Below are 26,697 nucleotides of genomic sequence, written 5' to 3'. Positions count from 1 at the left end.
TAGTCCACAGGGTGATTTCTCTTTTCAGTACTGAATAGGATTTGAACATGTAGTTCTTTTCCAAAGGTGAGAAGGGCCTTAAGACTTGAAGGTGGTGGTTCACATGCATGGATTTAACTACACAATTTGGTGAGTTTCCAAAAAGATCAGTGACTTCTCAAAAGCATCACATGAGTCATTCGCTCATCTTTACTTGATTTCACTCCCTTCTGGTTTCATTCTAGATACCACTTAGTCTTATAAAATAGGTTTATGAATCATTTGATTGAGCCTGGCTGTACAGAATATTAACTTGATTTCTGATCATTATGAGAGAGCTGGGTTCAGTAAAAACTTCTCTTCTCTCTGCAGGAAAGGCAGAGTGGATGGTTTCTCAATTTTCAAGTGTGAGGCAGAGGAATATGAGCTATTTATAGATTCACCTCCCCCCACAGATGAACACAATAGAAGCCTGAAATCAAATGGTGACCAGATGTGCCCAGGCATCTCCCAGTCTGTATTTAGAAGCTGGAAAAGGCAGAGCCGCTAGGAAGTTGATTTCAGGGCAGAATTGGTTGGACTCACTGATAAGATGATCATCTGTATACAAACAGTCCCTTGCGTCTGGTCCGTAGGAGCAAAAGGGTAAAAGAAGTGTGTGCGCAAACTCATTTTTCTTGCTTCTTTTCCTGGCAGTTGGGAGATTATTCCTTTGTTAGTCATTTCATTGCTCAACTCTTTCCTCTGTAGTTGGGCGGTTAGACAAAGTGGAAAAGCTTTCTGGGGATATGTGCTGAGTTGATGTGGGGTAAGAGCCAGTGTGGCTTCCATGCTGTTGGTAGAGGTAGTGGTTCTGCTCAGATGAGAAGAGATCTGACCGAAATGGAAACCCTCAGTTGCTTTTTCTTTTTCTCTTTACTATTCCTTCCTTATTAAACTAACCCCATCTTGCTTGTGGTGGTGTTATGGTTTAAAGCACAAACATGTAGTGGGTTCTGGCTGGTATTGCTTTTCCTTTCCTTCCCACATTAAAGATTTTTGAGAAAATAGAAGCAGCTTCCTCCTTTAATAAGCATCTGGCACCATTTGCATGGAGTTTAGAGACTCGATTTCAGGGTTTGGAAAAATAATGTTTAATTTTGGAGAATGTTCTCATGAACGAATCCTATAAGTGGCAAGAAAGAAAAAAATACCACGTTTTGAGAACCTACTGTATTCCAGGTACTGAACTGAGTGCCTAATTCCTCTCATTCACTCTTAAACAGCAACCCCATAAAGTGGGTTATTACCATCTCTGTTCTATAGATGTGAGAAACAGGGCTCAAAGAGGTTAGGGTAAGTTCTTTAGGTCCACACTAAGAGGTGGAGTCCGGATTGAAACCCAGATCTGGTGTCTGCAAAGCCCTTGCTCTTTCCACTACCCCTGCCATTGGTTGTGTGCCCTAACTCCTCCTGACTATGTGCTTGCCTCTGATATTTGAAGTATGATATGAATTAGCTGACAATTAGAAGAATTTGAATTGTTGAACTTTGCATTTATCATAAGAAAGGATCCAGGAACCATAATGAGGAACATGTGGTTTCAATCCTTCCTGTTGATGCTTTTCTCTGAGATACGGAGAACACCATCTATTTTAAATTTTGTGTCTGAAGCAAGTGCTGTCTACAGGTGGAGTCAGGGTGTTTTCTACTGAACCCCTCAAATAACTAGTTGACCCAGTCACTTTCTGAGATGCAAGAAATAGCTCCTACTTTATAGCAAATGGATGCTTCGTTTTACCTATTCTGATCCAAGATGTTGTTATTGTTTAGTCATTAAGTCACGTCCAACTCTTTGTGACGCCATGGACTGCAGCATACCAGGCTTCCTTGTTCTTCACTATCTCCTGAAGTTTGCTCAAACTCATGTCCATTGAATTGGTGATGTCATCCAACCATCTCATCCTCTGTCGCCCCCTTCTCCTCCTGCCCTCATTCTTTCCAAGCATCACGGTCTTTTCCAATGAATTGACCCTCTGCATCAGGTGGCCAAAGTCTTGGAGCTTCAGCTTCCAATTAATATTCAGAGTTGATTTCTAAAGATTGACTGGTTTGATCTTGCTGTCCAAGGGATTCTGAAGAGTCTTCTCCAGCATCACAATTTGAAAGCATCATTTCTTTGGCACTCAGCCTTCTTTATGGTCCAACTCTCATCCCATGACTACTGCAATAACCATAGCTTTGACTATACAGACCTTTGTCAGCAAAGTGAAATCTCTGCTTTTATTACACTGTCTAGACTTGTCTAACTTTCTAAGGAGCATGTGTCCATTAATTTCATTACTGCAGTCACCATCAGTGGTGATTTTGGAGCCCAAGAAAAAAAATCTGTCAGTTTCCACTTTTTCCCCATCTATTTGCCATAAAGTGATGGGACTTGATGCCATGATCTTATTTTTTTGAGTGCTGAGTTTTAAGCCAACTTTTTCACTCTGTTTCACTTTCAGCAAGAGGCTCTTTAGTTCCCATTCACTTCTACCATTAGAGTGGTATTATCTGCATATCTGAGGTTGTTGGCATTTCTCTTGGCAGTTTTTATTCCAGTTTATGATTCATCCAGCCTGACATTTTGCATGATGTACTCTGCATATAGGTTAAATAAGCATGGTGACAATATACAGCCTTGATGTACTCCTTTCCCAATTTTGAACCAGTCTGTTGTTCCATGTCCAGTTCTAACTGTTGCTTCTTGACCTGCATACAGGTTTCTCAGGAGGCAGGTGAGGTAGTCTGGTATTACAATTTCTTGAAGAATTTTTCACAGTTATGATCCACACAGTCAAAGGCTTCTGTGTAGTCAATGAAGTAGATGTTTTCCTGGAATTCCCTTGCTTTTTCTATGATCCAACAGATGCTGGTAATTTGATCTTTGGTTCCTCTGCCTTTTCTAAACCCAGCTTGAACATCTGAAAGTTCTCAGTTCATGTACTGTTGAAGCTTAGCTTGGAGAATTTTGAGTATTACTTTGCTAGCATGTGAAATGAGTGCAATTGTGTGATAGCTTGAACATTGTTTGGCATTGCCCTTCTTTGGGATTGGAATGAAAATGATGTTTTCTAGTCCTGCGGTCATTGATGAGTTTTCTAAATTTGCTGACATATTGAGTGCAGCACTTTCACAGCATCATCTTTTAGGATTTGAAATAGCTCAGCTGGAATTCCATCACCTCCACTGGTTTTGTTTGTAGTGATGCTTCCTAAGGCCTACTTGACTTCACACTCCAGGATGTTTGGCTCTAGGTGAGTGACCACACTCTTGTGGTTGTTCGGGTCATTAAGACCTTTTTCTGTATAGTTCTTCTGTGTATTCTTGCCACCTCTTCTTAATCTCTTCTGCTTCTGTTAGGTTCTTGCCATTTCTGTCCTTTATTGTGCCCATCTCTGCATGAAATGTTCCCTTGGTATCTCCTATTTTCTTGATGAGGTCTCTAGCCTTTCCCATTCTATTTTCCTCTGTTTCTTTGCAGTGTTCAATTAAGAAGGCTTTCTTATTCCTCCTTGCTATTCTCTGGAACTCTGCATTCAGATGGGTATATCTTTCCCTTTTTCCTTTTCCTTTTGCTTCTCTTCTTTCCTCAGGTATTTGTAAGGCCTCCTCAGACAACCATTTTGCCTTTTTGCATTTCTTTTTCTTTGGGATGGTTTTGGTCACCACCTCCTGTACAATGTTATGAACCTCCATCCATAGTTCTTTAGGCACTCTGTCTACCAGATCTAATCTCTTGAATTTATTCATCACCTGCACTGTAGTAATCATAAGTGGATTTGATTTAGGTTATACTTGAATGGCCTAGTGGTTTTCCTTACTTTCTTCAATTTTGCCTGACTTTTGCAATAAGGAGCTCATGAGCCACAGTCAGCTCCTGGTCTTAGTTTTGCTGGCTGTATAGAGGTTTTCCATCTTCAGCTGGAAAGAATATAATCAATCTAATTTTGGTATTGACCATCTGGTGATGTACATGTGTAGAGTCGTCTCTTGTGTTGTTGAAAGAGGGTATTTGCTATAATCAGTGTTTTCTCTTGACAAAATTCTGTTAGCCTTTGCCCTGCTTCATTTTGTATTCCAAGGCCAAACTTGCCTGTTACTCCAGGTATCTCTTCACTTCCTACTTTTGCATTCCAGTCCACTATGATGAAAAGGACACCATTTTTTGGTATTAGTTCTAGAAGGTCTTGTACATCTTTATGTATCTATTGAATTTAAGCTTCTTTGGCATTAGTGGTTGGGGCACAGACTTAGATTACTGTGATGTTGAATGGTTTGCCTTGAAAATGAACTGAGATCATTCTGTTGTTTTTGAGATAGCGCCCAAGTACTGCATTTTAAACTCTTTTGTTGACTATGAAGGCTACTCCATTTCTTCTAAGGGATTCTTGCCCACAGTAATAGATATAATAGTCATCTGAATTAAATTCACCCATTTCCGTCCATTTTAGTTAACTGATTCCTAAAATGTCAATGTTCACTCTTGCCATTTCCTGATTGACCATGTCCAATTTACCTTGATTCCTGAACCTAACATTCCAGGTTCCTATGCAATATTATTCTTTATAGCATCAGACTTTACTTTCACCACCAGACACATCCACAGTTGAGTGTTGTTTCCGCTTTGGCTCAGCCTCTTCATTCCTTCTGGAGCTACTTCTCCACTCTTCCCCAGTAGCCAGGTTTTGAAGTGGACTTTACAAGTGGTGAAATGTGCCCATGAAGGAACCTGGGATCTGTGCACTAACCCTGCCAGCCGGTTGCTCCTTTCCTTCCTGGCACAACTCAGTATGACCTGGTACCTCTTTCTTTTTTGGCTGTACCACGTGGCATGCAGGATCTTAGGTCGCTGACCAGGGATTGAACCCGTGCCACCCACAATGGATGTGTGGAGTCTTAACTACTGGATCACCAGGGAAGTCAGCCTTTTTTTTTTGTTACCTCTTTAAAAAAAAAAAAAAATTATTTTTGCCTTTTCATACTGTTCATGGGGTTCTCAAGGCAAGAATACTGAAGTGGTTTTCCATTCCTGTTTTCAGTGGACCATATTTTGTCAGAACTCTTCACCATGACCTGTCTGTCTTGGGTGGCCCTACATGGCATGGCTCATAGTTTCATTGAGTTAGCCAAGGCTGTGGTCCATGTGATTAGATTGGTTAGTTTTCTGTGATTGTGGTTTTCACTCTGTCTGTCCTCTGATGGAGAATGACAGCATCAGACCTTGCTTCCATCACCAGTCACATCCACAACTGGGTGTTGATGAGAGTGAAAGAGGAGAGTGAAAAAGTTGGCTTAAAGCTCAACATTCAGAAAACGAAGATCATGGCATCCAGTCCCATCACTTCATGGCAAATAGATGGGGAAACAGTGGAAACAGTGTCAGACTTTATTTTGGGGGCTCCAAAAACACTGCAGATGGTGCCTGCAGCCATGAAATTAAAAGACACTTACTCCTTGGAAGGAAAGTTATGACCAACCTAGACAGCATATTCAAAAGCAGAGACATTACTTTGTCAACAAAGGTTCGTCTAGTCAAAGCTGTGGTTTTTCCAGTAGTCACCTATGAATGTGAGAGTTGGACTATAAAGAAAGCTGAGTGCTGAAGAATTGATGCTTTTGAACTGTGGTGTTGGAGAAGACTCTTGAGAGTCCCTTGGACTGCAAGGAGATCCAACCAGTCCATCCTAAAGGAGACCAGTCATGGGTGTTCATTGGAAAGACTGATGTTGAAGCTGAAATTCCAATAGTTTGGCCACCTGACGCAAGGAGCTGACTCATTGGAAAAGACCCTGATGCTGGGAAAGATTAAAGGTGGGAGGAGAAGGGGATGACAGAGGATGAGATGGTTGGATAGCATCACTGACTCAATGGACATGAGTTTGAGTAAACTCTGGGAGTTGGTGATGGACAGGGAGGCCTGGTGTGCTGCAGTCCATGGGATCACAAAGAGTCGAAGACAACTGAGCGACTGAACTGAACTGAATTATTTTTGGCTATGCTAGGTCTTCATTGCTGCACAAGCTTTTCTCTAGTTGTGGTGAGTGGAGGCTACTCTTTGTTGCAGTGCACTGGCTTCTCATTACAGTGGCTTCTCTTGTTGTGGATCATGGGCTCTAGGGTCTGGGGGCTTCAGTAGTTGTGCTGCACTGGCTCTAGGCTCAGTAGTTGTGGTGCATGGGCTTAGTTGCTCCGTGACATTTGGGATCTTCCTGGACCATGCACTGAACCCATGTCACTTGCATTGGCAGGTGGATTCTTTACCACTGAGCAGCCAAGGAAGCCCGTGGTACCTCTTTTTCTAAGTAGGTTCTTCCTCATCTGTGAAATACCCTGGGATGTCCAGTTTCATGTTGGGGAGGGAAAGATGAAAGCAGGACCTCCAGTTTGAATCCAGAAGAATCTTAATATATGTTTTTGAATGAGATGAAATCCTATATTGTTTTCTAGTTCTATCCTAAATTCCACCTGCTTTAATTTCCAAATATTTATTTTTCAATGAAGATGAACCTCATCTGCTCAGTATCTTCCACATAGCATTTATACACCAAAGAGAATGAGTCTCTCAGGCATTCATCAGCTTGTTAGGGCTTTTAGAGGTTTATCAACTATGCTTCTTTGAAAATCAGCCCCAAGTTTCTGAGTGACTCTCCAGGTTTGTGTCAGTGCATCTCTGGGTCATCACCAACAGATGACTTTTGAGCTAAGTGCTCAACACTGTCAGGTCTCTTTTTGATCATCTAGGTTTTTTTTTTGTCTTTTGTATGCACTTTAATAAGTGCCTGTGACAACATCAAGAAGCACCTTTGTTCCAGGGCTATTGGCTAAGGCTGGAGTCACACTTTATTTGGTTGAGGTGACTTGAGATAAAGATCTGAGGTACAAGAAGCGCCGCAAGACAAGTGTGGTTTGAAGTCTCGTGATTCTAACATGCAGCTCTGTCTTTTGCAAAGTAGGGCAGTCTTCAGGGTTGGAGGAGGAAAGTGTGGTTCGAGAGGGGGAAGCTGCCTGCCGGTGGGATGCAGGAGGCAGATGCTGTTCAGATCAACACGAAATTAATCTCTTTAACCAGACCTTGGATTGCTGAGAATGATATAGGCTTCAGCTGGGCTGCTGAGCCCGACTGTGAAACTGGAACCATGTTGGGGGGTTCAGCTCATTTGCTTCTCCAGCATTAAGATTGGTCTCTAGAGACCCATTCAGACTAAACAGTATTAAAAACAGGAAATTTGCTCCTAGCAGCATAGTTGCAGGAAAACTTTTTTCCACTTAGGCAGGAATGAGAGTTAAAAACAGAAACTCCATCCTCCAGGCTTGTTTTCTTCTTATATAAAAGTAATGTTTGCAACTCCCAACGACTTGAAGCAGCTTGGCCCTACTTGACTGCCTGTCAGACTACTGCCTGAGGGGATTCATTACAGAAGGTGGTAAAGAGCCCTTGTGAACACATTAAAAAATATTAAGGCAGTGCTCTGTGGAGGATGCTGACTTGGTGATGTTTGTCTTCACCTAAGATCACGTATGCAGAATTAATGCTTGAAGCACTCAGGGGAGACCTAGAGAACAGCTATTGTTTAATTGGATTCAGCACCCATTTATGGTGTGTACTCTGGATTGGGTCCACGGGTTATGTATTCATTTATTCAGTCATTGTTAACTGAGCACGTACTGTGTGGTGTGCATGGGTGCCTCAGACACGTGATGTGCTTTTTATCCCTTTTGTACTGTGGGACCAGCTTGGGTTTGCTCCTGACAGTCAGCCTAGGGCAGCCCTGAATCAAAGGGTTCAACTCCTGGGACTGCTGCTCTTCTGCATAATTGGCTGCTGAGATTGATGGGGGTGGACAGGGGGACATTTTGGAAGAAGAGAGTGAGGACAAAGAGGAAAGTAAAACCTTGAGAGGAGGGCTTCCCTTTCGGCTCAGTGGTACAGAATCTGCCTGCTAACGCAGGAGACTCAGGTTCTATCGTGGCGCCAGGAAGATCCATCATGCCATAGAGCGACTCAGCCCCTGCAGCACAACTATTCAGCCTGTCCTCTAGAGCCTGGGAGCAGGAGTTACTGAAACGTGCACACCCAGCCCTACAGCCAGAAAAAGGCCCGCACAGTAAACAAAGACCCAGCATAGACAAAAGTAAAAAAATTTATAAATTATATATATATATTTTAAAAAGCTAGAGAGGAAATGCTGTTCTTTTCTTCCTCTCCCACTGTGATGTCACTCTAAGTAGTCCAGCGGGGAGAGAGTGGACCAAAGGCCTCAGTGAATGTGAGTGACCCTAGCCTCTGTTCACCATGCTTGACCAATGTGTCACAAACAAGGTTCTATAGTAGAAGAAACTGTATGGTGAAAAGATTCTTTACAGATGTATGTCATTATTTTTTGCTGGTAAGAAAAACAGAACTGCTTTTTAAAACTTTAAAGTGGAATATATGCACAGAAAAGTGCACGTATTAGAAGTGAACAGCTTGTCACGCGAGTGTACGTTCCTCGGTTCTTTGTCTCGTCACAACAAAGATTTGGAGCAACGGACATTAAAGCCCTCGGCTCGTCACAGCTCTCAGGTCTTGGACAAACCGTGCTACAGCTCTTAGGCAAATCAGTGTTACAGCTCTATTTTATTTAGAAGATAGCAGGAGAGTGAGAGAGAGAGAGAGAGAGAGAAAAGAGCGCACGCACGCGTGAGAGAGAGTCCAAGAGAAAGCGCTTTGGCTCCTCCTTTTATATGTTTTTTTCCTCCACCTGGGCCTGCCCTATGCAAATTGGGCTTAGCCAGGAGTGCTGTTTGTTCTGTTTGCTCTGCTTGAAGTCTTCACTCTGGTCCTCAGACCTGCCTTGTCTTTTAGCCACCGCCATTTTGGACTCCTTTTCCCTATTCTACCTACCTAGCAAGCTCAAAGTTTCTATCCACTTGAACTTTTACAAACTGAGCATACCTACATAACCTGTATGCAGATCAAGAAATAGAGCATTACCAGCACCTCAGAAGTCCCACTTGTGCTCTGTTAAAATATACTGTAAAGCTCTTTCCTGGGGCTTTTTTCCACTGTATGCTCTGCAATGTTGACAGGAGAAATAATGTCCCTACCTAGCCTGCTAATCTCTGAAGAGGACAGGCAGGCCAAACACAGCCTTTCCTGGCTTTCTCCTCACCCTTCCTTTCTCTTTCTGACTTGCAGCTCTTAGTATCCTATTAGCCTTCTCTTACATTCAGCCCCTGATTTCTGGCTGTAGAAATGCGTTTTTGAAAGCTTGTTGTTGAATCACACGAAGACACTGGGATTCTTGGCCCCTGGAGGAGAAGAATTCAGTCTGGGGCCAGAGACGAGACTTGATCGCTCAGAGCTTTTGTGTAATAAAGTTTTATTAAAGTATAAAGGAGATAGAGAAAGCTTCTGACATAGGCATCAGAAGGGGGCGGAAAGAGTACCCGCTTGCTAGTGTTAACAATGAAGTTATATAATCCAAAGAATGTCTGGAGGTTGTAAAGACCTCATCAGACCTACCCCCATAATTTACATTTTAAGATAACACTGTCCTCAGGCAGGATACATCCTTGTAAAGACCAGGTCTACTCCCATAATTTACATTTTAAGATAACAGAAGGTTTAATCCAGAGACTGTCCTTACATGGGATACATTATTGTTATATAATCCTAAGGAATGTGGAGAAAGAAAAAAAGTTTGTCCTTTCTTCCTCCTTGAGAATTCCAGACCCCTCTCTCCTTGGGGACCCCTAGACTCCTTATCAACCTGCCTAGGAACTGACTCTCTCATTTTGATGTGTGTTCTCTCTCTCTCTCTTTTTTTTTTTTTTTTTTTTGGCTATGCCATGAGTCATGTAGGATCCTAGTTCCCCAACCAGGGATATGAAACCCATGCCCCCTGCATTGGAAGCTCAGGGTCTTAACCATTGAACTTCCAGGGAATTCCCCATTTTAGTTTGTTTTTGCTTTGTGTTTTACATTTATAAAATATACTGAAAGTGAACAGGTGCATTTCTTTATAAAAAATAATGTTACAGAGAACATCTTCCAAACAGAGTAGATTAGCAAGGTTTTAGTATGTGTGCTGCTTTAGTATCCTCCTCAGTTTTGGTACTCTTCAGGCTGAGTGTATGCCAGATTTAACTGTTGTATGTAGGATTATATTACAGCCCAGCATTATGAGTTATTATCCACATGCAAGCAGAGCAGTTGGCAAGCTTTCTGGGAAGCTGTGCTTTTGCTTAGGGTAGCTTCACGCTTGATCACATGGCCCACATAGAAATGGAAGGTATATACATAAAGGGGAACTGATAAGAAGAAAGGTCATAGAGTTAGAATTTTGTAAACTGGGCAGACTTTATGATGACTTTTTAAGATGACTTTAAAAAGTCATGCATCATGCAATTGTGGTTTTTGTTAAGACTGGGCTGTAGTGCCACAGAGTCTGGGTTGGAACCCCATCTCTGACATTGCTAGCTGTGTGACAGGGCAACTTTCTGGACTGCTCTCTGATTTAGTTGTTTCATCTGTAAAATGATGATAATAGTATCAACTTCATGGATTATTGTGAGGAGTAAATTATTAATGTATCTAAAGTGCTATGAATATCATCTAGTATATTTCAGTAGTGAATAAATGTTGTTCTTGTTACTTTAACATCTGTCATAACACTAGATTGGCAACTGTCTGAACCTCTTCTTTTTTTTAAATCTAAATGCCAGTCAATGTGGCATTGAAGTAGAATACAGTTTCCACTACGGAAGTTTACTTCACAGCCAACTTCATTTGCACATGTTTATTTCATAAGATGAGGACATATATCCACAGCATGGGAAAGAACAATAACGTTTTTTAAGGCTTAGTCTTCGTTTCCTATAAATTCTTTCTATAGTAACGTAGAACCATTGTAAACTTCTTATCAGTTTCACTTTGCAGAGGTGGCTGAAGTTTTCCTTCTCAAAGAAAGTGAAGTTTCCACATCAGCAAGATTGATATTACCTGGGAACTTATTGGGCTCTACCTCAGACCTACTGAATCCAAATTCTAGGGGTGGCATCCATTAAGCTTTTTAAATAGCCCTCCAGGTGATACAATACATTCTAAAATCCAGAACCACCACTTTACAAATTTTCTACTATATGTAGACAGTGGGGAAACATAGTCATAAGTATAGGTTGGGGGAAGGATCAGTTGGGAAACGCATTATCTTAATGAGCAAACTTCTTCCCAGTGTGATATTCTTTAGTTTACAAAGTGCTTTCACATATATTGTAATCGTCACATATTTTGTCACAAAATTTTGTTGTGGTAGGTACCATTATTTCCACATCTTATTTTTTATGTTTTTGGCAGCACTGGGTGTAGGATCTTAGTTCCCCACCCGGGAATTGGACCTGTGCCCCCTGCAGTGGAAGCACAGATTCCTAACCAGCAGGGAAGTCCCTGTTTCTATATTTTAGAAGAGGATAAAGACTGCTGTCACCTAATAAGTTGCAGAACTGGGAACTTTGTCATTTGAAGTCTCCTGAGTCCAAATCCTGACATTTTTCTGTAGCACTGCATAGCCTTTCTGTCCTTGAGCTGTGAGTGGGCTGGTTTTTGTCTGGCTTTCTCAGTAACAGACCCAGAAATGAGGAGCTGTGAAGGTCATTTATTAGGAAGTATTGCTGGAAAAGGAAGTGGTTGGTAGGGTGGGGAACTGAGACTAGCAAGGACAGGAAGGAGGAGGCCAAGCAACTCCATAGACATGCTCTGAAGACAGAGTATAGTGAAGTGAAAGTCACTCAGTCGTGTCTGACTCTTTGCGACCCCATGGAATTCTCCAGGCCAGAATACTGGAGTTGGTAGCCGTTCCCTTCTCCAGGGGTTCTTCCCCCCAGGGATCGAACCCAGGTCTCCTGTATTGCAGGCAGATTCTTTACTAGATGAGCCACAAGGGAACTCCAAGAATACTGGAGTGGGTAGCCTATCCCTTCTCCAGTGGATCTTCCCAACCCAGGAATTGAATTGGGGTCTCCTGCATTGCAGGCGGATTCAGAGTATAGAGTTTTCTGAATCAAGAATCGAACCTGTCAATCTTAAGGGAAATCAACCCTTGAATACTCATTGGAAGGACTGATGCTGAGGTTGAAATGCCAGTAGTTTGGTCATCTGATGTGAACAGCTGACTCATTGGAAAAGTCCCTGATGCTGGAAAAGATTGAAGGCAGAAGGAAAGGAGGGCGTCAGAGGATGAGATAGGTGGATGGCATCACTGATGCAGTGGACATCAACTTGGGCAAACTTTGGGAGATGGTGAGGGACAGAGAGGCCTGGTGTGTTGAAGTCCATGGGGTTGCAAAGAGTCAGACATGACTGATTGACTGAACAGCAACAGCAATCAAAAATGTCCTGAGTTTCCCTGCATCCATCAGTCACTGGTAATAATTGCCTTTTGAAGAACATCTGGCTCTTAAAAGGAGTTCCTGAGGGCAGTCCTCCAAAAAAAGAGACAAAGAGATACAGATACTAACTTTTGGAAGTTAAAGCACACCCATTGGCTGGTACACATGAAAATAGTAAAGAAATCCAAATGTTTTATATATAGATGTAGAACATACAGCACCTGCTATACCATCAAAGCTGGTCAGAAGAGTGTGGTAGGAAACTAAAGAATTCTGAAATACATGCTGATACCAGAGTGGGCTATGGAAAAACCACTCTGTGTGTCCTGTCCCTAAGACTTCCTGGGAGAGCCCTGTGCCTCCCGCCATTGTGTCTTCTAGTTAGGTCTGTGGTCTATAAACAGTCTCCTGTATCTTCTACATCTACCAGTGTGGGCATTAAGAATTGATATTCATAAAGATGACTTCAAGTCCTGCCATTGCCAAATCTTTAGACACTAAGAAAGAATATACTGAATAATTTGAAATTTTTAATGTACATGAAGTTGACAGTGATTTCTGGTTAACTAATATATCAGAAATATATTTTTATTAAGAAAATCTTATTTTGTGATCATTTAGCCACAAGTGGCTTGGAACTTCCTTGGTGGTCCAGTGGCTCAGACTCCATGCTCCTAATGCAGGGGTCCCAGGTTCAATCCCTGGTAAGGGAACTAGATCTTACATGCCACAACTAAGACCCTGCACAGCCAAATAAATAAATTGAATAAATAAAAGTGGCTTAACCATTGCTATGTGAAGATCATTCATGCTGTTCACTGAATATTCATGGCTGTTTATCTCCTATTGTGTGATACAGTTTCACTTTCTGGTCCCATTGTGTGTGGGGGGAGGGGTGTTGCATATGATGAGCTCTGTGAGTATATTTAAGAAGAAATGATGTCTAAGCCTTCAGTTGCTGATCTATGACCTTGCAAAGCCCTCTTTCCTTCTGGCATCAAGATCAGTAACATTGGAGATAGATAGTTCTGTCAGAGAAGCTACAACCACCAAGAGCCAGAAATAAGCTTTTGTTGTTTTCAGCTACTATGCTTTAGGGATTTGCTGCTGCTGCTAAGTCGCTTCAGTTGTGTCCGACTCTGTGCAACTCCATAGATGGCAGCCCACCAGGCTCCCCTGTCCCTGGGATTCTCCAGGCAAGAACACTGGAGTGGGTTGCCATTTCCTTCTCCAATGCATGAAAGTGAAAAGTGAAAGTGAAGTTGCTCAGTCGTGTCTGTTGCTCAGTTGTGTCTGACCCTTAGCGACCCCATGGACTGCAGCCCACCAGGCCCCTCCGTCCATGGGATTTTCCAGGCTAGAGTACTGGAGTGGGGTGCCATCGCCTTCTCCCTTAGGGATTTGCTACAGTAGCCTGACTTTGTCCTAACTGCTAACTCTTCAATGTTGAGCTTGTTGAGTAACTTTAACTTTAGTAGTGCATGCATGCATGCATGCATGCTTCAGTTGTGTCTGACTCTGTGCGACTCTATGGACTGCAGCCCGCCAGGGTCCTCTGTTCATGGGATTCTCCAGGCAAGAATACTGGAGTGGGTTGCCGTTTCCTCCTCTAGGGGATCTTGCTGACCCAGGGATCAAACCTGATCTCTAGGATGTCTCAAATGCATTAGCAGGCAGGTTCTTTACCACTAACACCACCTGGGAAGCTCAACTTTGGTAGAGTATCAGGTATTTTAAGAAAATGGGTCAAGGTGATTTGTTCATGTACTTTCATTTATTTTCAATGATAAATGATCTTAATGTGTTTCAAAGTGTTGTTGTTCAGTGGCTCAGTCATATCTGACTCTTTGCATGCCCATGGACTGCAGCACACCAGCTTCCTTGTCCTTCACCATCTCCTGGAGCTTGCTCAAACTCATTTCCATTGAGTCGGTGATGCCATCCAACCATCTTGTCCTCTGTCTCCCTTTCTCCTCCTGCCTTCAATCTTTCCCAGCATCAGGGTCTTTTCTAATGAGTTGGCTCTTTGCCTAAGGTGGCCAAAGTATTGGAGCTTCAGTATCAGTTCTTACAGTGGATATCCAGGACTGATTACCTTTATGATTAACCTAATTAAAATTCAAAGCTTCTGCACAACAAAGGAGCCTATAAGCAAGGTGAAAAGACAGCCTTCAGAATGGGAGAAAATAATAGCAAATGAAGCAACAGACAAAGAATTAATCTCAAAAATATACAAGAAACTCCTGCAGCTCAATTCCAGAAAAAAACGACCCAATCAAAAAAATGGGCCAAAGAACTAAACAGACATTTCTCCAAAGAAGACATACAGATGGCTAACAAACACATGAAAAGATGCTCAACATCACTCATTATCAGAGAAATGCAAATCAAAACCACAGTGAGGTACCATTTCACACCAGTCAGAATGGCTACGATCCAAAAGTCTACAAGCAATAAATGCTGGAGAGGGTGTGAAGAAAAGGGAACCCTCTTACACTGTTGGTGGGAATGCAAACTAGTACAGCCACTGTGGAGAACAGTGTGGAGATTCCTTAAAAAACTGGAAATAGAACTGCCATACGACCCAGCAATCCCACTGCTGGGCATACACACTGAGGAAACCAGAATTGAAAGAGTCACGTGTACCCCAATGTTCATCGCAGCACTGTTTATAATAGCCAGGACATGGAAGCAACCTAGATGTCCATCAGCAGACAAATGGATAAAAATGCTGTGGTACATATACACAATGGAGTATTACTCAGCCATTAAAAAGAATACATTTGAATCAGTTCTAATGAGGTGGATGAAACTGGAGCCTATTATACAGAGTGAAGTAAGCCAGAAAGAAAAACACCAATACGGTATACTAATGCATATATATGGAATTTAGAAAGATGGTAACGATAACCCTGTATTTGAGACAGCAAAAGAGACACAGATGTATGGAACAGTCTTTTGGACTCTGTGGGTGAGGGCAAGGGTGGGATGATTTGGGAGAATGGCATTGAAACATGTATAATATCATATAAGAAACGAATCGCCAGTCCAGGTTTGATGCAGGATACAGGAAGCCTGGGCCTGGTGCACTGGGATGACCCAGAGGGATGGTACGGGGATGGAGGTGGGCGGGGGGTTCAGGATTGGGAACACGTGTACACCCATGGTGGATTCATGTTGATGTATGGCAAAACCAGTACAATATTGTAAAGTAAATAAATTTAAATTTTAAAAAACCTAAAAAAAAAAAAAAAAAGGCTTTCTTATCTCTCCTTGCTATTCTTTGGAACTTTGCATTCAGATGGGTATATCTTTCCTTTTCTTCTTTACCTTTCACTTCTCTTTTCAGCTATTTCTTTGTAAGGCCTCCTCCAACAACTATTTTACCTTTTTGCATTTCTTTTTCTTTGGGATGGTTTTGATCACTGCCTCCTGTACAGTGTTATGAACCTCCATCCATAGTTCTTCAGGCACTCTGTCTATCAGATCTAATCCCTCAAATCTGTTTGTCACTTCCACTGTATAATCATAAGGGATTTGATTTAGATCATATTTGAATAGCCTAGTGTCTTTCCCTGCTTTCTTCAGTTTAGCCTGATTTTTGCAATAAGAAACTCATGATCTGAGCCATAGTCAGCTCCCAGTCTTGTTTTTGCTGACTGTACAGAGATTCTCCATCTTCAGCTGCAAAGAATAAAATCAACCTGATTTTGGTATTGACCATTTGGTGATGTCCATGTGTAGAGTCGTCTCTTGCGTTGTTGGAGGAGGGTGTTTGCTGTGACCAGTGCTTTCTCTTGGCAAAACTCTGTTAGTCTTTGCCCTGCTTTATTTTGTACTCCAAGGCCAAACTTGTTTGTTACTCCTGGTATTAAAAGTGTTAGAAGGCCTTTCATGTATGCAGGACCCTGTTTAGTTTTTCTTTGACTCCTTTTCCTCTTGGAACCCTCAAACCCACTTATATTTTTGAAGAAGTTGGCTCTAAAAAGGACTTTCGCCCTATAGCTCTGGATGACAAACTATTAACATGTCCTGTGGATGCCATCTGACCACCACCTGATTTAGTAAAGTTTTCTTGGAGCGTAGCCATGCCATTTGTTTGTGTAGTATTTGTGGATGCTTTTGTACTACAAAGGCAGAGCTGACCAGTTGTGACAGAGACCATATGGCTCATAAAGCCTAATATATTTGCTGTGTGGCTCATAATAGAAAAATTTTGCCAGCTCCTATCTCACAAATCCTGATTACTAGGAATAGAAATATTCTCAGATGATTTGCCTGAATTGTTGCAGATACCTAGCTCTTCGAGGTTCTGTCTGATAGAATGAAGGTCTTCTCCTGGGTCTGCTGTTGTTGTTTAATCATTAAGTTGTGTCAGACTCTTTGCAACCCCATGGATCTGCAACATCCCTTTATTTTATCCACTACCTTGAAGGCAATGAAACAGCATATCCCATTTGGATTCTGCCTGTGAAGATGCAAAGATGCCCTCACACCTAATAATCCAACCACCTTTTTTGTCTTTGTTCAGACCAGCTGCTGGGCAAGCTGCTAACAAGTCCACTTGCCATGTGACTGCTGCTCAGAGATCCTGCTTTGTGCCTGTTGGTGATGACAGTTAAAGCTGCCATTGTGATAGGGCTTTTTCAAGCTGCCTGGGAGAGAGGTGATCAGGTTGTCTCACACGATGGGTCATGAATGTGAGGCTATGTGAGGAAATCAGGAAACTGGAAACTGTCTGCCGTGTCCACCGTCACACAGCCAGGCCACACAACAATGGAGCATTATTCATCACCGCTCAGAATCCAGCAGTAACTGTAGAAGGCCAATAGCAGCTGTCTGTCTACCATTCAGAGCTCCCCAAGAGAGTTCTTCTTTAACCGATTTGGCATACCCTTATTAACATTCTTTTTTTTTTTTTTTTTTAATGGTGCTATCTGTTTATTTTATTTTTGGCTGAGATGTGCAGCATGGTGGGATCTTAGTTCCCTGACCAGGGATTGAACTCAAGCCCCCTGCAGTGGAAGCACTTAAAGTGTGGAGTCTTAGCTACTGGATCCAAGGAAGTCCCCCTTATTATTAACAGCATCCTTATTTGGGGTCATCTAAAGGTTGACAAAGGTTTCCCTGGTGGCTCAGTGGTAAAGAATCTGCTTGCCAATGCAGGAGACACGGGTTCAATCCCTGGGTCAGTAAGACTCCTTGGAGGAGGAAGTGGCAACCCACTCCAGTATTCTTGCCTGGAAAATCCCATGGACAGAGGGCTACAGTCCATGGAGTCTCAAAGAGTCAGACACGACTTAGCAGCTAAACGACAATGCTTGACAGTCTCTCTTTTGCCTGTACTTACTTTGCCTGGGGCTCAGTCAGATGGGCGTAGAAAAAGGGTTAAATGACAAAAGACGTGGTAGATTACAATCAAGGAATCGCTTGTGATCATCTTTTTAAAAGCAGCTGTGGAAATAGCAGTAGTCTTCGATTCTGTTCCCCGTAAGTCCACCTTTCTTCTTTTCTCACATAAACTTGTCTAAGGAATCTCTTTTTGCAGGGAGGAGGGAAGCGGTAGTGCTAGATGGCCATGTATCTGTCCTGTGAATTCCTTGCTTATGTCCAGAGAGTACAAAAGGCGCATATGGGACCTACCAGATCTCACGTGCCACTTGGACAGTTGTCTATGGGAACATTCCTTAGCAAAAAACACTGTTAGAAATAGACTAGTCTTGTATAAACAAAGATATGTGTTTTGGTGATCTCAAAGTTCAGTTTTCTTGATTCCTTCAGGAACTAGGGACTTAAACTAAAAATATGAATTTATGTTTCTGTGTGTATATCAGTTTGAGTATTTGCTGCTGTGTGCAATTGCATTTTTTTTTAAATTTATTTGTTTGGCTATGATGGGTCTTAGTTGCTGCACTTGAGAGCTTTGATCTTTGTTGCAGCATGTGGGATCTAGTTCCCTGACCAGAGATCGAGCCTGGGCCTCTTGCATAGGGAGCAAAGGGTCTTAGCCACTGGACCACCAGCAAAGTCCCCAACTTTATTTTTCTTTACTTTTTTCTCTTTGCATAAAAAAGAAGCCCTAGATAAGTAGACAGGGATTTCTGTTTTTATCTTTTTAAAACATAATTTTATGTATTTATTTTTGGCTGTGCTGGGTCTTCATTGCTGCACATGGGTCTTCTCTAGTTGCCATGAGTGGGGGTTACTCTTTAGTTGCAGTGCTCAGGCTTCTCATTGCGGTGGCTTCTCTTGTTGTGGAGCACAGGCTCTAGGGCATGCGGGCTTCAGTAGTTGCAGCACGTGGGCTCAGTAGTTGCAACTCCCAGGCTCTAGAGCACAGGGTTAATAATTGTGGTGCACGGGTTTAGTAGCTCCATGGCATGTGGAATCTTCCTGGATCAGGGATTGACCCATGTTTCCTGCATCGGCAGGCAGGTTCTTCACCACTGACCCACTAGGGAAGCCCTGTTTTTATCTTTTGAATAAGTTGATAAAAGTTGCATTCAATAGAGAGGGTATATTTTAGGGTCTGATATTAGAGGGCCCCTAGACTTTCATCTCCATTCTAGATGAAGGGTGGTGAAGTATGTGGTTAAAAGTATGGTTTGTTTTCCAGTTTCACAGATTACTTGCTGTGATCCTGGGCTAGTCCCTTTATCTCTCTGTGCTTTACTTATCTGTAAAAGGGTGTAATGATACCTACCTCAGAGTTGTTGTGAGGACTAAATGAGTAAGTAAATATAAAATACTTAGAACTGTGCTTTTGTTGTTGTCTAGTTGCTAAGTCATGCCCGACTCTGTTTCGACCCCATGGACTACAGCCCACCAAGCTCCTCTGCCCATAGGATTTCCCAAGCAAGAATACTGTAGTTTCCATTTCCTTCTCCAGGAGATCTTCCAAACCCAGGGACTGAACCCACGTCTCCTGCAGTGACAGGTGGATTCTTTACCATTGAGCTATTAGGGAAGCCCAGAACAGTGCTTTGGAGAAGGCAATGGCGCCCCACTCCAGTACTCTTGCCTGGAAAATCCCGTGGACAGAGGAGCCTGGCGGGCTACAGTCCACGGGGTCGCTAAGGGTCGGACACAAGTGAGCGACTTCACTTTCATTTTTCACTTTGATGCATTGGAGAAGGAAATGGCAACCCACTCCAGTGTTCTTGCCTGGAGAATCCCAGGGACGGGGGAGCCTGGTGGGCTGCCGTCTATGGGGTCGCACAGAGTTGGACACAACTGAAGCGACTTAGTCTCCGGGCTCCTCTGTCCACGGGATTTTCCAGGCAAGAGTACTGGAGTGGGGCGCCATTGCCTTCTCTGATAATAAATGCTACGTAAGTATTATTATTATTAACTTCTTGATACCTGATCACAGTCTTATCCAGCATACAATAATTTCTCCAATACCTTTTCTATTCACAATAATATGTCCCTCTGTCCTCTCTGGTAGCATGTGCATTTTAATAGAGGCACTGTGAAGTTACAGCTAACTCAGATGAATTACTATACTGGAGAGAATTTCTAGTATTCTACAGGGTGGTGGGGAAAATCATTTAGGGGCACATTGTGACAAGAGGTTGAAGAATCGGGGACCATCGTGTGCTTAGAGAGTATCTAGAAAGGTAGAAAATTGAATATGTCTCATCTTCCTTCCATTTCTAGCCCCAAATTTTCTAAAGTCAAGCAGTCATAGGGTCTGCACAGCCTTCTGTGGAAATCTGAGCTGGCTCTGTAGCTTCCTTGCTGTGTCTCATAACCATGTTCAGCAACAAGAATGCTAACTGACCACTGATTGCCCTAATAGATTCAAGGGCACAATAGTAAGGAAAGGATGCAGTGTTGAGTACTGGATAGTGTGGAACCAAGGAAAGCTAAGCTAAGAAGAACAACCAGGTGCTGAAAAGGAGAAATGTAAGGCTGCTTCCTGATGCTGCTCCTTCTCCACTGCCGGAAAACTGAAATGACCAGGGCGCTGTAAATCGGTCTGTTGTTGATACTGTCAAAGACATCAGTAGCAACACTTTGGAAAGCCAGCTCAAAGCTACTCAAGCTGCTGGGAAACTGCCTTCTAGGAAAAACAACCCCCAGTAGGCAACATAATCTGGGCTGGTTTGATTCCAAAGTTTGTGTCCTTCTTGGGCAGAACTCATTGTAGTCCTGTTCAGTTTGAATCTACTTGAGTGTTCACCAGCATTGCTTCCAGAATGTCAGAACAGACTGGGGCTGCAGTAGATAGACATGCTGCCCCAGCATTCATTTCTCTACTGGCATCTCCCTATGATTACATCAGTGAACAAGCTGCACGGGCTCTTGGAAACATTGCAGGTGATGGTTTTGTTTTCCAAGACTTGGTTATCAAGTGTGGTGCCATCAATCTGCTGTTGGGTCCTCTTGCAGTTCCTAATGTATCATCTTGAATATGCAGTTACTTGCAGCACTTAGCTGAATCCTTGCTAGATGCTACTGAGTAAATTTTTTTTTTAAGTAATTAATTTTTTGCTGTGCTGGGTCTTCATTGCTGTGCATGGACTTTCTCTACAGCAAGTGGGGAATACTCTCTAGTTGCGGTGCACAAGCTTCTCATTGCAGTGACTTCTTCTGTGGCAGAGCATGAGCTGTGGGTACCTGGGCTTTGGTAGTTGCAGCACACAGGTTCAGTAGTTGTGGCTTGCAGGCTCTAGAGCATGGGCTCAGTAGTTGTAGTGCACAAGCTTAATTGCCCTGACGCATGTGGGATCTTCCCAGACCAAGGATCAAACCTGTGTGCCCTGAATTGGCAGGCAGTTTCTTATCCACTGGACTATCAGGGCAGTCTGCAAATTCTACTTTGCTTCATTTCCTGTATCATGATGTCCAAAAGTACTAGCAAATGCACAATGTCAGATATTAAAGCTGGCCACCAGCACCAGATCCAGTGAGCTGTGAATCATGGTTTAGTCCCATTCTTCATTGGTGTTCTAAGGCAGACTTTAAGATGCAAAAAGAAGCTGTGTGGGCTGTGAACAACCATAGAAGTGGTGGAACAGTTGAACAGATTGTGTAACATCATTCATTGTGGCATAATAGAACTGTTGATGAACCTCTTAACTGTGAAACATACCAACATTACCCTAGTTATTCTGGATGCCCTTTCAAGTATCTTGGGTTGCTGAGAAATTAGGTGAAACTGAGAAACTTAGTGTAATTGAAGAATGCAGAGGTTTGGATAAAACTGAAGCTCTATAAAACCGTGAAAATGAGTCAGTGCCCAAGGCTTTATTAAACCTGATCGAGAAATACTTCTGTATGGAGGAACAAGAATATCAAAATGTTGGGCCAGAAACTACCTCTGAGGCTATAGTTCAGGATGGCATTCTGAGACCATTATCTTTCAGACTATACAACTGAAGCATAAGTTTGTTATACCAAACATGTACTATGTTTGGTATAAGTTTGTCTTTCTGTTTCTCTACTAAGAATTCTTTAAATGTGGTTTGCTATTGTAGCACTTTTTACAAGGAGACTATACTTGAACAGTTCCAAACTGTACATATTATATGAAGCTTCTCTCAGTGGGTTTATTTCTGTGTGGAATTTCATATTTTGCAGTATCCTGTAAATAAAGATTATTTCATCCTTTATTAAAAAAAAAAGCAGCAGCTGCTGTTGTGGGTTAGCAGGCAGTCAGGGCTTACATGGTTCAGGGGAGGCCTCAAGCTTTGCGGCAGTTCTAATAGAAGAAGTTGGACTTTGTATTTTGTAGTGCCTATATGTAAGGGATGGAATGCATGGATTATCAGGGAATCTTGGTGCAAGGTGAGCGAAAAGTTGTCATTGGTCAGTCACAGTTCTTGTATTTACCCAAAGGAGTTGAGAAATACATCCACACAAAAACCTGTGCTCGAAATGTTTATAGCACCTTTATTCATAGTTGCCAAAATTTGCAAGCAGCCAAAGTGTCCTTCAATAGGTGAATGTGTGAACTGTGGCACCTCCCAATGATGGGATAGTCAGCCTTAAAAAGAAATGAGAGGGCTTCCCTCGTGGCTCAGTGGTAAAGAATCCCCCTCCAGTGCAGGAGACACAGGTTCAGTCCCTGATCTGGGAAGATCCCACGTGCCATGAAGCAACTAAGCTTGTGTGCCACAATTACTGAGCCTGTGCTCTACAGCCCAGGAGCCACAACTACTGAGCCCAAGTGCCCCAGCTGCTGAAGCCTGAACATCCCCTGTGCTCCACAACAAGAGAAACCAATGCAATAAGAAGCCCATGCATTGCAACTACAGAGCCGCCCCTGCTCACTGCAGCTAGAGAAAAATCCACACAGCAATGAAGATCTAGCACAGCCATAAATAAATAAATAAATAAATAAAATTTTTTAAAAATAAAAAAAGAAATGAGTTATCAAGTCATGAAAAGACATGAAAGAACCTTAAATGCATATTACTAAGTAAAATAACCTCAGATACGCAGATGGCACCACCCTAATGGCAAAAAGTGAAGAGGAACTAAAGAGCCTCTTGATGAAGGTGAAAGAGGAGAGTGAAGAAGCTGGCCTAAAACTCAGCTTTCAAAAAACTAAGATCATGGCATCTGTTCCATCACTTTATGACAAATAGATGGGGAAGAAATGGAAACAGTGACAGATTTATTTTCTTGGTCTCCAGAATCACTGCTGATGGTGACTGCAGCCATGAAATTAAAATGTACTTGCTCCTTGGAAGAAAAGCTATGACAAACCTAGACAGGATGTTAAAAAGCAGAGACATCACTTTGCTGACAAAGGTGTGTATAATCAAAGCTGTGGTTTTCCCAGTAGTCATATATGTATGTGAGAGTTGAACTGTAAAGAAAGCTGAGCACTGAAGAATTGATGCATTCGAACTGTGGTGCTGGAGAATACTCTTCAGAGTCCCCTGGACAGCCAGGAGATCAAACCAGTCAATCTGAAAGGAAATCAACCCTGAATATTTATTGGAAGGACTGATGCTGAAGCTGAAGCTTCAATACTTTGACCACTGATGCAAAGAGCTGACTCATTGGAAAAGACCTGATGCCGGGAAAGATTGAAGGCAGGAGGAGAAGGGTGTGAAAGAGGTTGAGATGGTTAGATGGCATCACTAATTCAGTGAATATGAATTTGAGCAAACTCTGGGAGATGGTGAAGGACAAGGAAGCCAGGTGTGCTGCAGTCCATGGTGTCGCAGAGTCAGACATGACTGAGCAACTGAACAACAACAAAATGAAAGAAGCCAATCTGAAAAGGCTGTATATTATATGATTGCAACTATATGACACTCTGGAAAACTGTGGAGACAATGAAAAGATCAGTAGTTTCCAGGAGTTCATGGGAGGGAAGGAGGGATGAATAGGTAAAGTACAGGGGATTTTTTTTAGGGCAGTGAAATTATTCTTTATGATACTGTGCTGCTGCTGCTAAGTCACTTCAGTCGTGTCTGATTCTGTGCAACCCCATAGATGGCAGCCCACCAGGCTCCCCTGTCCCTGGGATTCTCCAGGCAAGAACACTGGAGTGGGTTGTCATGTCCTTCTCCAGTGCATGAAAGTGAAAAGTGAAAGTGAAGTCGCTCAGTTGTGTCCAACTCTTAGGGACTCCATGGACTGCAGCCTACCAGGCTCCTCCATCCATGGGATTTTCCAGGCAAGAGTACTAGAGTGGGGTGCCATTGCCTTCTCCATATGATACTGTTCAGTTCAGTTCCCTTCAGTCGCTCAGTCGTGTCCGACTCTTTGCGACCCCATGAATCGCAGCACGCCGGGCCTCCCTGTCCATCACCAACTCCCAGAGTTCACTCAGACTCACATCCATTGAGTCGGTGATGCCATCCAACCATCTCATCCTCTGTCGTCCCCTTTTCCTCCTGCCCGCAATCCCTCCCAGCATCAGAATCTTTTCCAAATGAGTCAACTCTTCACATGAGGTGGCCAAAGTACTGGAGTTTCAGCTTTAGCATCATTCCTTCCAAAGAACATCCAGGGCTGATCTCCTTCAGAATGGACTGGTTGGATCTCCTTGCAGACCAAGGGACTCTCAAGAGTCTTCTCCAACACCACAGTTCAAAAGCATCAGTTCTTCGTTGCTCAGCTTTCTTCACAGTCCAACTCTCACATCCATACATGACCACCGGAAAAACCAAAGCCTTGACTAGACACTGTAGTGGTGGTTATATATCGTTATGTATTTATAAAAATTCATAGAACTGTACAAAACAAAAAGTGAACCCTAATGTGAACTTTGGACTTTATTTAATAGTACTACATCAGCATTGGCTCATCAGTTACAACAAATGTATGATAGTAATGCAAGATGTTAATAATATGGGAGACTGAGGAGCAAGAGGAAAGAGGGCTGAAGGGGTGCATGAGACCTTTGTAATTTCCACTCAACTTTTCTCTTAACCTAAAACTACTCAAAAAATTGCCTTTAAACTTAGAAAAAGGTGAATAGATTAGGGAGAAAAATATTTGCAATGCATATGGCAGATTACGGACTGCTGTTTATAATATACTAAGAAGTCTTTCATATTGACAAAAAAGAAAAACAATCCAGTAGAAAAGTGGGCAAAGGATATGAATAGACTCTTCTTGGGGAGAGCAAATTTAAATGCTCCCGCCAAAGAATGATGACTTCAAACTCACTGTTATTATAGTAACATTAAGATATGAATTTGTATTGTTCAAATGAAGAGCAGTTAAAAAGATTTCCTGGTGGGAATATGAAGAAAAGCATTCTTTTATTAATTTTGTCAATAGAAATGTAAGTTATTATAATCTTTTGGGAAAATAGCCTTAATATTTATGAAAATAAGAAATATTTTAATCTTTGACCCAGCAGCCCCATTCCTGAAACAGTCTATAAAAAACATCAGTATATAAACATGTATGTTCAAAGATATTTATTGAACCATTATGAGTAGGGATAAAATAATAAAAACAAGTGATTGCCCATTTATAGGAGAGTGATTGACTCAATTTTGGCACATTTACACCATGGAATATATTGCAAATTGTGTTGAGTGAGAAAAACAGTGTATAATGACATCCCATTTTTTAAAAAGAAGTAACAAAAACCCATAAATGTGTAAGTGCGTGTGCATTCATGATTATGACCATGGGAAGTATGAACAATTATGCCAGTTGCTCGCATGTTACCCACAGGTGGGGGGGTCTATGTATGAGAGAGGAAAAGAGGAAGGGGAAAGACAGGTGGAAAATAAAAGGAAATAAAACACAGCCCGGTTATTTTACATTGTGTTTGTGTAACTGTGGCTGTGCATGTGCATGAAAAAAAAGTTATATCTATGGGAAATAACCTATATGTTCATGCTACGTTATGTGATAAAAAGGAAGCTGCAGGTTGACATATATTATTTGTGTCTATTTCAAAGAAAACAAAAAATGAAGAACTGTATATCCTAAGATATGTTGATAAAGGTATGGAAGGACATACCTGTTGCTTATATCCTTTCTTTCCTCAGTACTTGAAAGGGACTTATTGGGTACTTAAAATGAGTAGGGTTAGGGGTGGAAGTTTACTTTTTTCTTCATGTATTGTATTTTTTCTCTTGGTACAAAAAGTTGGTGTACTTTGTAATTTGAAAGACAGCAAAGGAAAAAAATATGTCTCTCTTTAAGGCTTCCAATTCTTGTCATTTAATAATGGCAATGTGGGTGAAATTTGGGAATGAAATAATTCTCTTCATGTGCCAATTAAAAGGTTAATGGGACAAAAAGGCTGCAAAAGTGATTAGCAAATGACAGAAGTATTCAGATTTGATTGTTTTTGGCCAAAGGTTAAAACAAAATTTTACTGAGAATTCTATTTAATAGAAATACTGAAAGGGAGATTTGGTAAAGTTTCTCCCAATGTGAAGCAAAACAACAGGAAATAAGGAAACCTTGAAGAACACTTTTTTTTTTTTTTCATTTTATTTTATTTTTAAACTTTACATAATTGTATTAGTTTTGCCAAATATCAAAATGAATCCGCCACAGGTATACATGTGTTCCCCACCCTGAACCCTCCTCCCTCCTCCATCCCCATACCATCCCTCTGGGTCGTCCCAGTGCACTAGCCCCAAGCATCCAGTATTGTGCATCGAACCTGGACTGGCATCTCATTTCATACATGATATTTTACATGTTTCAATGCCATTCTCCCAAATCTTCCCACCCTCTCCCTCTCCCATAGAGTCCATAAGACTGTTCTATACATCAGTGTCTCTTTTGCTGTCTCGTACACAGGGTTATTGTTACCATCTTTCTAAATTCCATATATATGCAAGGATAATAGCTTAGTGTTCAACAGATAAAATTTGTGTTTCCTGA

The 26,697-nt window shown here is 42.0% G+C and overlaps 1 protein-coding gene and 1 pseudogene across 10 annotated transcripts in view; both read left to right on the top strand.

Annotated features, from left to right (window-relative positions):
- The window catches only part of STARD9 (StAR related lipid transfer domain containing 9), a 121,278-nt gene that overhangs the window by 20,075 nt on the left and 74,506 nt on the right, over window positions 1-26,697 (top strand). The window lies entirely within an intron of this gene.
- Window positions 17,060-20,840, top strand: LOC138989466 (importin subunit alpha-1 pseudogene; annotated as a pseudogene).

Source organism: Bos mutus, chromosome 10 (genome assembly GCF_027580195.1).
Source record: "Bos mutus isolate GX-2022 chromosome 10, NWIPB_WYAK_1.1, whole genome shotgun sequence".
NCBI lineage: Eukaryota > Metazoa > Chordata > Mammalia > Artiodactyla > Bovidae > Bos > Bos mutus.
Note: the sequence above shows the minus strand (reverse complement) of the source record. Positions and strands in the feature narration are given on the sequence as shown.